The sequence below is a fragment of the Balaenoptera physalus genome (assembly GCF_965194825.1).
Source record: "Balaenoptera physalus genome assembly, chromosome: 8".
NCBI lineage: Eukaryota > Metazoa > Chordata > Mammalia > Artiodactyla > Balaenopteridae > Balaenoptera > Balaenoptera physalus.
This window is the reverse complement of record NC_138887.1, coordinates 1792904-1805052: the sequence shown is the minus strand read 5'-3', so window position 1 is coordinate 1805052 and position 12149 is coordinate 1792904. Positions and strand designations below refer to the sequence as shown.

The 12149-nt window shown below is 33.7% G+C and overlaps 1 protein-coding gene across 4 annotated transcripts in view; it reads left to right on the top strand.

The window, feature by feature from the left end:
- ZPBP (zona pellucida binding protein) overlaps positions 1 to 12149 on the top strand; it is a 100425-nt gene that overhangs the window by 70664 nt on the left and 17612 nt on the right. The window lies entirely within an intron of this gene.

Below are 12149 nucleotides of genomic sequence, written 5' to 3'. Positions count from 1 at the left end.
GAAATGTGTCCATTTCATTTAGGTTATACAACTTACTGGTGTACAGTTATTCATAGTATAGTTTTATATTGCTGTTTGTGTAAAATCAGTAGTAATGTCCCCACTTTCACTAATACTGTTATTTTAGTATTTTAAGTATTTTCTCTCTTATTCATTGCCGATCTAGCTGAAGTGGTTAACTTTGTTGTTCTTTTCAACGAACCAGCTTTTTGTTTTTGTTTTGTTGATATTCTCTATTACTTTCCTATATACATATATACATTTTTTTACCTCAATTTTAATCTTTATTATTTCCATCATTCTGTTGGCTTTGTGCTCAGTTTGTCCCACTTTTCCTACTTCCTTAAGTGAAGTCAGTTTAATAATTTGAGATCTCCCTTTTTTGATCTAAGTATTTAGAGTTAGCACTTCTTTTGCTGCATCCCATAAGCTTTAGCATATTGTGTTATAATTTTCATTTGTCTCAAGTATCTATTTCCCTTGTGTTTATCAATTGATTCATTAATTGTTTAATAGTATATTATTTGATTTCCAGATATTTGTATACTTTCCAGTATTCCTTAATGCACTGGTTTCTAGCTTTATTATATTGTAATCATAAAAGACACTTTGTATGATTTCAGTTTTTTAAAGTTTATTGAGACTTTTTTTGTTGCATAACATATGATCTATCCTGAAGAATGTTCCATGTGCACTTGATAAAAATGTGTATTTAGCTATTCTTGTGGAGGCTTCTCTGTATGTCTCTTAGGTCTAATAGGTTTATAGTGTTGTTTAAGCTCTCTGTTTCCTTATTAATTTTTTTTGTATGGTTATTGTTAAAGGTGGGTTACTGAAGTCACTAATATTTTATAGCTCTCTATTTCCCTTCAGTTCTTTCAATGTTTGCTTTATATATTTTGAGACTCTGTTTCTAGGTGAGGTGCATATATGTTTATAATTGTTATCTCTTCTTGATGAACTGAATTGTCCATCATTAATATGTAATGTTCTTGTAACAATTTTTGTCCAAAAGTTAATTTTGTCTGACATTAGTATGGCCACCCCAGCTTTCTTTTGATTAATCTTTGCATGTAAGATCTTTTTCTGTTCTTTCACTTTCAGCCTATTTGTGTTTTAGAACTAAATGGGTCTCTTGTAGTTAACATCAGTTGCATCATGTTTTTTTTTCTTTTAATCCATTCTGCCAATATCTGTCTTTTGATTGGAGATGTTAATCCATTAACATTTAAAGTTATTACTTATAAGGAAGGACTTCTGTCATTTTTCTATTTGTTTTCTATATTTCTCATAGCTTTTTTGTTCCTTATTTCCTCCATTCCTGCATTCTTTTCTGTTTAGTTGATTTCTTATAGTGACACTTTTTGATTCACTTCTCATTTCCTTTGTATATATAGTAAAGTTCTTTTCTCTGTGGCTACAATGGGAATGAAATATAACATTCTATTATAACAATCTAATTATAACGGTTATCAACTTAACTGCATTCAGATATAAAAACTCTCCTCCTTTACAACTCTGCATCCCCCTTAAATTATTGATGTTCTAAATTATATCTTTAATATTGTGTGCCCAATAACATAATTTATAATTGTTTTTATGCATTTGTTTCTTAAATCCTGTAGAAAACAAAAATAGTGGTTACAGCCTGAAACTACCATAATACTGACATTTATACTCACTACATGTTACCTTTACTAGAGATCTTTATATCATCATCTGACTTTGAGTTACTGTCTAGCATCCTTTCATTTGTACCTTGAAGGGACTCCCTTTAGCATTTCTTTTAGGACAGATCTAGTGGTAATGAACCTCCTCATCTTTTCTTTATCTTGGAATGGCTTAATTTCTCCAAAATTTTTGAAGGATATTATTGCTGGATATAAAATTCTCAGTTGACACTTTCTTTTTTCCAGCACTTTAAATGTATCTTCCTACTCACTTCTGGCCTACAAGGTTTCTGTTGAGAAATTAGCTGATAGTCTTATGTAGGGCCTCATGTAAATGATGAATTAATTCTGTCTTGCTACTTTCAATATTTTTCTATACCTTTGTCTTCAACAGTTTGCTTACAATGTGTGTGCTGGTGTGGGTCTCTTTCAGTTTATCCTACTTGGAACTTGTGTTTTTGGATTTGTCGATACATGTATTTCATCAAGTTTTTGGACATTATTTTTCTTTCTCTTCTTCTGGGATTCCCATAATGTAGATACTGGTGTCCCACAAGTCCCTTTGACACTAGTTACATTTTTCTTTCTGCAACTTAGATTTGGTAATTTCAACTGTCCTGTTTTCAAATTCACTGATTTTTTTCTTGTACAGCCTCAAATATGCAGTTCAACCCCTCCAGTTAGTTTTATTTACTGTTGTTTCAGCTCCAACATTTCTGTTTCCTTTTTTATGATTTCTGTCTTTTATTGTTATTTTCATTTTCTTCGTACACCATTTTCCTTATGTTCTTTGTTCTTTTTACATCTTTAGCTCTTTGAACATATTTAACATAGTCATTTTAAAGTCTTTTTTTAAATAAGCCTGATGTCTGGGCTTCCTCAAGATTGATTTCTGTCTTTCTCTTTCTGACTTACTTCACTCTGTATGACAGACTCTAGGTCCATCCACCTCACTACCAATAACTCACTTTCGTTTCTTTTTATGGCTGAGTAATATTCCATTGTATATGTCAATTTACTATGTTCCTGTAATGGGCAATGTTTTTCTGAGCTTTTTTAAATTATTATTTTTTTTTAAGTTGAGCATTGTAATAATATAATGTGGTTACTCTAGAAATCATATTCTGTCCCTTCCCCAGAGTTTGCTGCTTTTGTTTGGTTTTTTACTGAAGGTTTTAGTAGTCCCTTTGTTTTGAGACTTTTCCAAACTATTTTTGCAAAGTGTAAAACTATTTTATACTCAGTTGTGTGTAGTCACCAAAATCTCTGTCTTTGGACAAATCCTACTTCATTATTGTATGCTGCTGGATTTAATTTGCTAATATTTTAAAGATTTGTGTTATTATATTATGTATTTTGTTGTAATTTCTTTCTCAGGTTTGGTATTATGAATGTGCCAGCCTTAAGAAAGCAAGTTGAGCAAGTGTTCTCTCTTCTTCTGTATTCTGGGGGAAAAAAAAAAAAAAAACTGTAATTAGTTTTTTTTTTAAATTAGGATTTACTTAAAATGTCATAGAATTCATCAATGAAAACATCTGGGCTGGGGCTTTATTTTTTGGAAGGAAACTTTTCCACATTTGATGTGAATTTGGTCTAATTTTCTCATTTTTTGAAGTAATTCTGTGCAGATATGTTTGTCTTTTTATATTCATTTTTAAGATATTTGGAATGTCTTATAAAATTTCTAGTCCATTTCTGCTAGTAGATTTATTTATTAATTTGTTTCAGTAATTGAAGAGGGATTCTGTGCCCTCCAGATTTTAGTTCTTTTTTTCTTGCAGGATCTTAATTTTTTCCCCTTTGCTAATTTTTCACTTCACCATGCAACTGCCAAAGGACACTTTTCCCTTTTTTCTTTTTTTCCTCCTCAAAAAAAATTGTGAATATTTGGAGATTTTCAGGTATCATTTTGTATTGAGTTCTGATTTAATATGTTACTTATTAATTTAATTCATATATATAGTTATTTTATTGGAAACAATGTATATTCTGTAGTTGTTGAGTGTATTAGTTTATAAATATCAATTATGTCCAGGTAGTTAATAATTTAATAATTTAATAATTATAAAGGGAGAAATTGGAAGGAAGAAAGGGGTCACTGGTCCTAAGCAAGTTTGAAATTTAGAAGGGAAAATTCCAGTATATTTCTAGTCTTGAGAATAGTCCTCTATAGCTCAGTCCTCTGCCCACTGGACCCACAGAGGCACTACATTCTAGTCCATGGAAGTTCCATTATCCCCTGTTTCAGGCCTGTGGGTCTGACTTGGTCCACCACTGGACCCAGTACTTTTCCATGGGAGTCATTCCTTTTTTATTGAAGGGTAGTGCATGTTTGCAAATGATTAAGTCTACCAGCCCATTTCCTGCTTGTAGAATTTTGGAAATCTAAAAACTCTTTAATTTGATCCTGTCTCTGTTCCCTTTAGTTCAAGTTAGCAGTGTTTCTGCTGCAAAACATTCTTAAAAACCTTGCAGTTCTCCTGTGTATGTCATGGGTATTCACATCATTAGTCAAGAGGGACAGCTCTTGTGGAGGCACAGAACTTTCCTGCAATTCCATATCTCAATTCCAGGTTTCTTCCAGGATGGTTGAGTGGACCTATGAATCACATACGTAGTCTTGGTAGCAAAAGTTTATCCAGCCATAGCATTACTCTCTAGGCCTTGCTTTTTAACAGTGGACTTCCTGATTTTAACATTCTTTGAAATCTGGATAGGTTTCTAATTACCAGATGATGGTTCCTTTTTGCTTAGCAGTGCCATCATCAATTTATCTCTTTCCTCCTGCATTTTACTGTAAGCAGCAAGGCAAAGACAGAGTACATCTTTTATTTTGTTTTCTTTGTTGGGAAGTGTTTTTTGTCTTTTGGGTTTTTTTTTTTTTTTTTTTTTGCTAAAAATTCTATTTCTCTAATACATGTGGCTATTCAGGTTTTTTTGTGGGGGGAGTGGGTAACGTTTTAATAATTTGTGGCCGTCAAGATATAAACTTCTCCCTAGCCTTAGTGGCACCTCACAAATTTCGACATGTTGTATTTTCATTTCCATTCACTTCATAATGTTCATTTCTCTTTGGATTTCTTCTTCAAGCAATTGGTTATTTAGAATTGTGGTGTTTAATTTCCAGATGTTATGGGAATTTTCAGAGATCTTTCTTTTATTGAAACCTAATTTAATTCAGTTGTCAGAGAGAATATGTGTGATTTGAATACTTTTTAATTTACTGAAACATGTTTTATGCTGTATCCTTCTGGTTATATTCATACCCCTATCATTATGAGATATTTTTTGTTCCTTGTAATAATCTTTTCTCTGACTTCTGTTTTGTCTAATATTAGTACTGCCAACTACAGATTTCTTTTTATTAGTGTTATCGTGGTTTATCAGTCAGGGTTCCACCAGAGAAAAGAATCAGTAGGATATATGTATATTGAGAGATTTATTGCAAGGAATTGGCTTATGTAATTGTGATAGCTAACTAGATAATTCCAAAATTCATAGGGCAGGTCTTCAGGAAGGGCAGACAAAAAACTCTTGGCCACAGTCTGAAGCTGAAGTCCACAGGCAGAATTTCTTATTCAAGGGACCCTCAGTTCTGGTCTTAGGCCTTTCAACTGATTAAATCAGTCCCACCAGATTATCTCCTTAAAGTCAGCTGATGGTAAACGTTAATCTTGTCTACAAAATACCTGCACAACAATGCCTAGATTAGTGTTTAATTGAATAACTAGTATTGCTTAGCCAAATTGACACATAAAACTGGCCAGTACAAATGCTATGCCTTTTGCTAGCCCCTTATGTTAAATTTATATCTTCATAGTTAAGATGTATTTATTTAGGCAACATACAGTTTGATCTTGCTTTTTAAATCCAGTCTGACAATATCTGCCTTGTAATTGGCATCTTTAAACCCAATTTAATGTAACTACTCGCATTGTCAGCTTCAAGTGTATCATCTCACTGTTTTCTATTTCCCCAACTTATTTTTTGTTCCTTTTTTTCCATTTTTTCTACATTCAATTAAATTAATTGAATAGTGTTTGTGCTTCCATTTATCTGCCTGTTGACCTATTAGGTACAGCTCTGTGTTTTTATTCTAGTGGTAATTTTAAATTATTTATTTATTTATTTATTTTTAGCTGTGTTGGGTCTTCGTTTCTGTGCAAGGGCTTTCTCTAGTTGCAGCAAGCGGGGGCCACTCTTCATCGCGGTGCGCGGGCCTCTCACTATTGCGGCCTCTGTTGTTGTGGAGCACAGGCTCCAGACACACAGGCTCAGTAGTTGTGGCTCACGGGCCCAGTTGCTCTGCGGCATGTGGGATCTTCCCAGACCAGGGCTCGAACCCGCATCCCCTGCATTGGCAAGCAGACTCTCAACCACCGCATCACCAGGGAAGCCCTCTAGTGGTAATTTTAGGCTTATGGTGTATATCATTAATTTATCCCAGTCTACCTTTAATTAATATTATACCACTTCATATGAAGTATAAACATCTTAAAATATTATACTTCCATTTCTTCTCTCCTGACCTTTGTGCTATTGTTGACATCTACCCAGTTAAGCTTACCTGTGTCACAGATCCCACACTACATTGTTCTGTTTGTTAAACAGTTTATCTTTTATGGGGATGTAAATGATAAAAAATCACATGTATTTACCCATCTAATTATCCTTTCCATTAGTCTTCATTCTTGGTGTAGACCCAATTCCACCTGCAGTTCTCTTCCTATGGCCTGAAGGATTTTATTTAACATTTCTTCGGTGTGAATTTGCTGTTGAAGAATATTTCATTTTCTTGGATTTGTGGACACTCAGTGCTCTTCAAATTTGGAAAATCGTTTTACTTATTTATTCAAATAATTTTTCTATTAGTCTCTTCTCCTCCAGGGATTCCAATTAAAAGCATATTAACCTGACTGACATTTTGCCACAGCTCTTTGTTGATTTCTTCATTAAAAATTTTTTCTGTGTGTTTTATTCTCTCTAGTTTCTTTTGCTGTATCTTCAAGATTGGTCATCTTTCCTTCTACAATATCAAATCAACCAGTAATCCTACCCAGAGTGTTTTTCATCACACACAACATGGTTTTGGCCTCTAGAAGATTGATTGAAATGCTTTTTTTTTATATCTTCCATATGTTATCTTAAGTTTTGAACATAGGGAATATTGTTACAGTAATTGTTTTAATGTCCTTTTCCACATATTCAGGGTAGTTTGCAATTAACTTTTTTTCTTATCATGAGTCATATTGTCTTGTTTCCCTCATGCCAAGTAATTTTTCACTGAATGCCAGATATTTGTGAATGTTCTGTTGTTTGGCATTGAATATTTTTGTATTTTTATATTTTTGCATTACTTAGTTTTTGCTGTTTTTTTTGGAATTTTATTTACTTTTTTATACAGCAGGTTCTTTTTAGTCATCCATTTTATACACATCAGTGTATACATGTCAACCCCAATCTCTCAATTCATCCTACCACCACCTCCACCCACCGCCGCTTTCCCCCCCCTGGTGTCCATACGTTTGTTTTCTACATCTGTGTCTCTATTTCTGCCCTGCAAACCTGTTCATCTGTACCATTTTTCTGGGTTCCACATATATGCATTAATACACGATATTTGTTCTTCTCTTTCTGACTTACTTCACTCTATATGACAGTCTCTAGATCCATCCACGTCTCTACAAATGACTTAATTTTGTTCCTTTTTATCGCTGAGTAATATTCCATTGTATATATGTACCACATCTTTTTTTTTTTTAAACATCTTTATTGAAGTATAATTGCCTTACAATGGTGTGTTAGCTTCTGCTTTATAACAAAGTGAATCAGTTATACATATACAATATGTTCCCATTTCTCTTCCCTCTTGCCATCTCCCTCCCTCCCACCCTCCCCATCCCACCCCTCTAGGTGGTCACAAAGCACCGAGCTGATCTCCCTGTGTTATGCGGCTGCTTCCCACTAGTTATCTATTTTACATTTGGTAGTGTACCACATCTTCTTTATCCATTCGTCTGTCGATGGGCATTTGGGTTGCTTCCATGACCTGGCTATTGTAAACAGTGCTGCAATGAACATTGGTGTGCATGTGTCTTTTTGATTTATGGTTTTCTCTGGGTATATGCCCAGTAGTGGGATTACTGGGTCGTATGGTAATTCTATTTTTAGTTTTTTAAGGAACCTCCATACTGTTCTCCATAGTGGCTGTATCAATTGACATTCCCACCAACAGTGCAAGAGGGTTCCCTTTCCTCCACACCCTCTCCAGCATTTGTTGCTTGTAGCTTTTCTGATGATGCCCATTATAACTGGTGTGAGGTGATACCTCATTGTAGTTTTGATTTGCATTTCTCTAATAATTAGCAATGTTGAGCAGCTTTTCATGTGCTTCTTGGCCATCTGTATGTCTTCTTTGGAGAAATGTCTATTTAGGTCTTCTGCCCTTTTTTGGATTGGGTTGTTTGTTTCTTTAATATTGAGCTGCATGAGCTGTTTATATATTTTGGAGATTAATCCTTTGCCCGTTGATTTGTTTGCAAATATTTTCTCCCATTTTGAGGATTGTCTTTTCGTCCTGTTTATGGTTTCCTTTGCTGTGCAAAAGCTTGTAAGTTTCATTAGGTCCTATTTGTTTATTTTTGTTTTTATTTCCATTACTCTAGGAGGTGGATCAAAAAAGATCTTGCTGTGATTTATGTCAAAGAGTGTTCTTCCTATGTTTTCCTCTAAGAGTTTTATAGTGTCTGGTCCTACATTTAGGTCTCTAATATTTTTTAGTTTATTTTTGTGTATGGTGTTAAGGAGTGTTCTAATTTCATTCTTTTACATGTAGCTGTCCAGTTTTCCCAGCACCACTTATTGAAGAGACTGTCTTTTCTCCATTATATATCCTTGCCTCCTTTGTCATAGATTAGTTGACCATAGGTGCGTGGGTTTATCTCTGGGCTTTCTAAGTTTTGAACATAGGGAATATTGTTACATTAATTTTTTTAATGTCCTTTTCCACATATTCAGGGTAGATGGCAATTAACTTTTTTTCTTATCGTGAGTCATATAGTCTTGTCTCCCTCATGCCAAGTAATTTTTCACTGAATCCCAGATATTTGTGAATGTTCTGTTGTTTGGCATTGAATATTTTTGTATTTTTATATTTTTGCATTATTGAATTTTGTTCTTACATAGAAAAATTGTTTGGAAACAGTTTGGTTATTTCTGGTCTTACTTGTAATTTATTTGGCTGAACCAATATTCAGTCTAGGCAAGTCATTCTCTGCTATAGAGGTGAGAATTTTCTGTTTACTCTGGCCATAAGCCTGTTATTCTTGAGTGTTTCCATACTAACTCATGGGATTATACACACTAACTGGCCCTGTGTGAGCACTGGGCACTGTTACATTACAGTATGGCAGTGGAATCTAAAAGCTCATGTCCTAAGACAACAATAGAAAGCCATGACCTAGCCTCAGAAGTCAGCTGGTGTCACTTCTGTCATACAAAGTTCCACTTAGGAACAGAGGAGGTGACCTGGATGGATTCTACTGCTCAACAAGGTCACAATTGTAAGAATGTGTAGAATGGGATGGATATATTGTTAGCCATCTCTGGGAAATACAGTCTGTCACAAGGTCCTTATATTCCCCTATTCATTTTAGAATCAGCTGGTCAGTTTTCATTTTCAGTAAGCCTGATAGGATTATGTTTTGGGGAGAAGGTGGCTTCAAATTCATAAATGTGTTATATCTCTGTGTCTGTTTTTCATCTTAATTGTGGTATAATTGACAAAGTTTTATGTATCTAAGATATACAACTTGATGTTTTGATATATGTATACATTGTGAAATAATCACCACAATTAAGCTAATTCACATATCCATCATGCTCCATACCTCACATAGTTACATATATATATATATATTTTGTGTGTGTGTGTGTGTGTGTGTGTGTGTGTGTGTGTGTATGGTGAGATCATTTAAGATCTACCCTTTTACCAGATTTCAACTATGCAATGTAATATTGTTAATTAGAGTCATATTGCTCTACTTGGTTCTCCAGAATTTATTCATCCTGCATAACTAAAACTTTGTAATATCTCCTCATTTCTCCCTCTCACCAGCCCCTGGGAACCACCATTCTACTTCCTGCCTCTGTGAATTTGACTATTTTAGATCATGCAGTATTTGTGGGAAATTTTTTTAATCAACTTTATTAAGGTGTCATAAATACACTCATTTTTAAATGTGCACATTTTAATTGTACAGTTCAGTGAGTTTTGACAAGTGTATTCATCCATTTAACCAATACCACTATGAAGATATAGAAATTTCCATTCCCCAAATTGTCCCCTTATGCTACTTCACAATCACAACTACTTATTAAATTTACCACTGTTTATTTATACATTCAGTTTTTTACAGGCCTTATGGGTTGTTTCTAGTTTTTGGCTATTGTGAATAGAGCTTGTATGAACATTTCTGTGTAAGTTTTTTGTGGACCTATGTTTTCATTTCTCTTGGATAAATGCATAAGAGTTAAGTTTTAGGATAATATGGTAGAGTATTTTTAACTGTTAAGAAACTCCCAAACTTTTACAAAGTAGTTGTATGATTTTGCATGTCCACCAAGCAGTGTATGAGATTTCTGGTTGTTTCACATTCTTGCAGTCTTGATATTGTCCATCTTTTAAATTTTAATCAGTGTAGTGCTATTTTATTTGTGATATAATTTGTATTTACTTTATAGCTAATGATATCAAATATCTTCTCATGTTCTCTGTGAGCATTCACATATGTTCTTTTGTGAACTGTTTGTTCACATCATTTCCTCTACCCTTTTTCAGGTTATTATTCTTCTAAATATTGACTTACAAGGTTTATTTATGTATTCTGGAAACAGGTCCATATATATTCGTTTTACTTTCTTAGTGGTGTCTTTCAAATACAGAAGTTTTAATTTTGACAAAACTAAGTTTCTTAATTTTTTTCTTAAGGAACCAAAGATATTTTGTCCATCCAAGGAATTTCTGCTTACCCCAAATTCATGAAGAATTTTTCCTATTTTCTTCTAGAAATATTGACCTTGTATTTTGTGGCCTTGCTAAAACTTATAGTTCTAAGAATTTACTTTTTAGAACTATATGTTAGCATATAGTTAGTCTGGCTAGACTGTTCAGAAAAGTGCTCGCCAAAAGTTGTGAGAGTTGGCATTCTTTTCCTGTTCCAACTATCAGGGCCCACGGGCTTTCCCTGTTAGCTGTGATGCTAGCTGGCAGCTTTTAAAATGCCATTAATGGGGTTGATGAAGGAAATTCCCTTCCATTCTCTATTTATTTTGAGTTTTCATCATGAAGGAGATTGAATTTTGTCATGTCTTATATACACCATTGAGATGATCATATGTTTTGTATCTTTTATCATGTTTTATGATGCATTGATCGATACATAGAAGTTAAACCAACTTTGTATAAACTGACATCTAATATAAACTATATGTGATCATCATTCATAATTTCTACATATCGCTGAGGTTTATATGCTAACATTTAGTTAAGGATTCTTGTGTCTATATCCATGAGGAACTTTGGTCTGTAGTTTTCTTGGAAATATTTACAAAATTTTATTATTAGGGCACTTGCTGTTTTAAAAATGAATTGCAGTCGTTCCCTCTTCTTGCTTTTTCTGAATGGTTTATGTAAAATTTATATAATTTTTCTCTCAATACCTCATTGAAGCTATCTGTACCTTGAAGCTTGTTTAGTTTTGGTTTTCAGGGAACGATGCATGTGTGTGTGTATGTGTGTGTGTGTCTTTGATTTATTATCACTCTTTGGAAATAAAATTTTTCTTTATAATGTTATATTTCAAACATCTAGAAATATAGAAAATGATGTTATAAGTAAGTATGTTCATATCACCCATTCCAAACAAATTTCATATTCTGTTACTTGCTTCGTATCCTAAGATTTAAAGTGATTTAAATAGGACACAGCTGAAGCTTCCTGTGAAGGCCTCAACAATTCATTGTCTTCCTCTTCTGCTCAGATATATTCATTATCAGAATTGGATATTTTTACCCCAATCCAGGATTTTATACTTTTAATTCTTATTGAGGCAATCAACAATGACAAGTAGTATTGGTTTGCATGATAATAAATGGCGTCTTGCCTTAAATAACCTCTACAACTTGCTTTGTTTGGGCTCAACAATGACATACAATTAAGTACGCATGTTGAAATTATACAGTTTAATGACCTGGACACATATACATCCATGAAACTATCACAACAATCAAGAAGAGGATCTCTGCCGTAACCCTGAATTTTGCTTATGCCTTTTTGTAATCAATCCTCCCTCAATATCCATTCCCAAGCAAATGCAGATATCCTGTGCATCACTGTATATTTGCATGCATTTTAATAATTTTTAATAAATGGAATCATGCAGTATATAATCTTTGTCTGAATTCTTTCGGCACAATTTT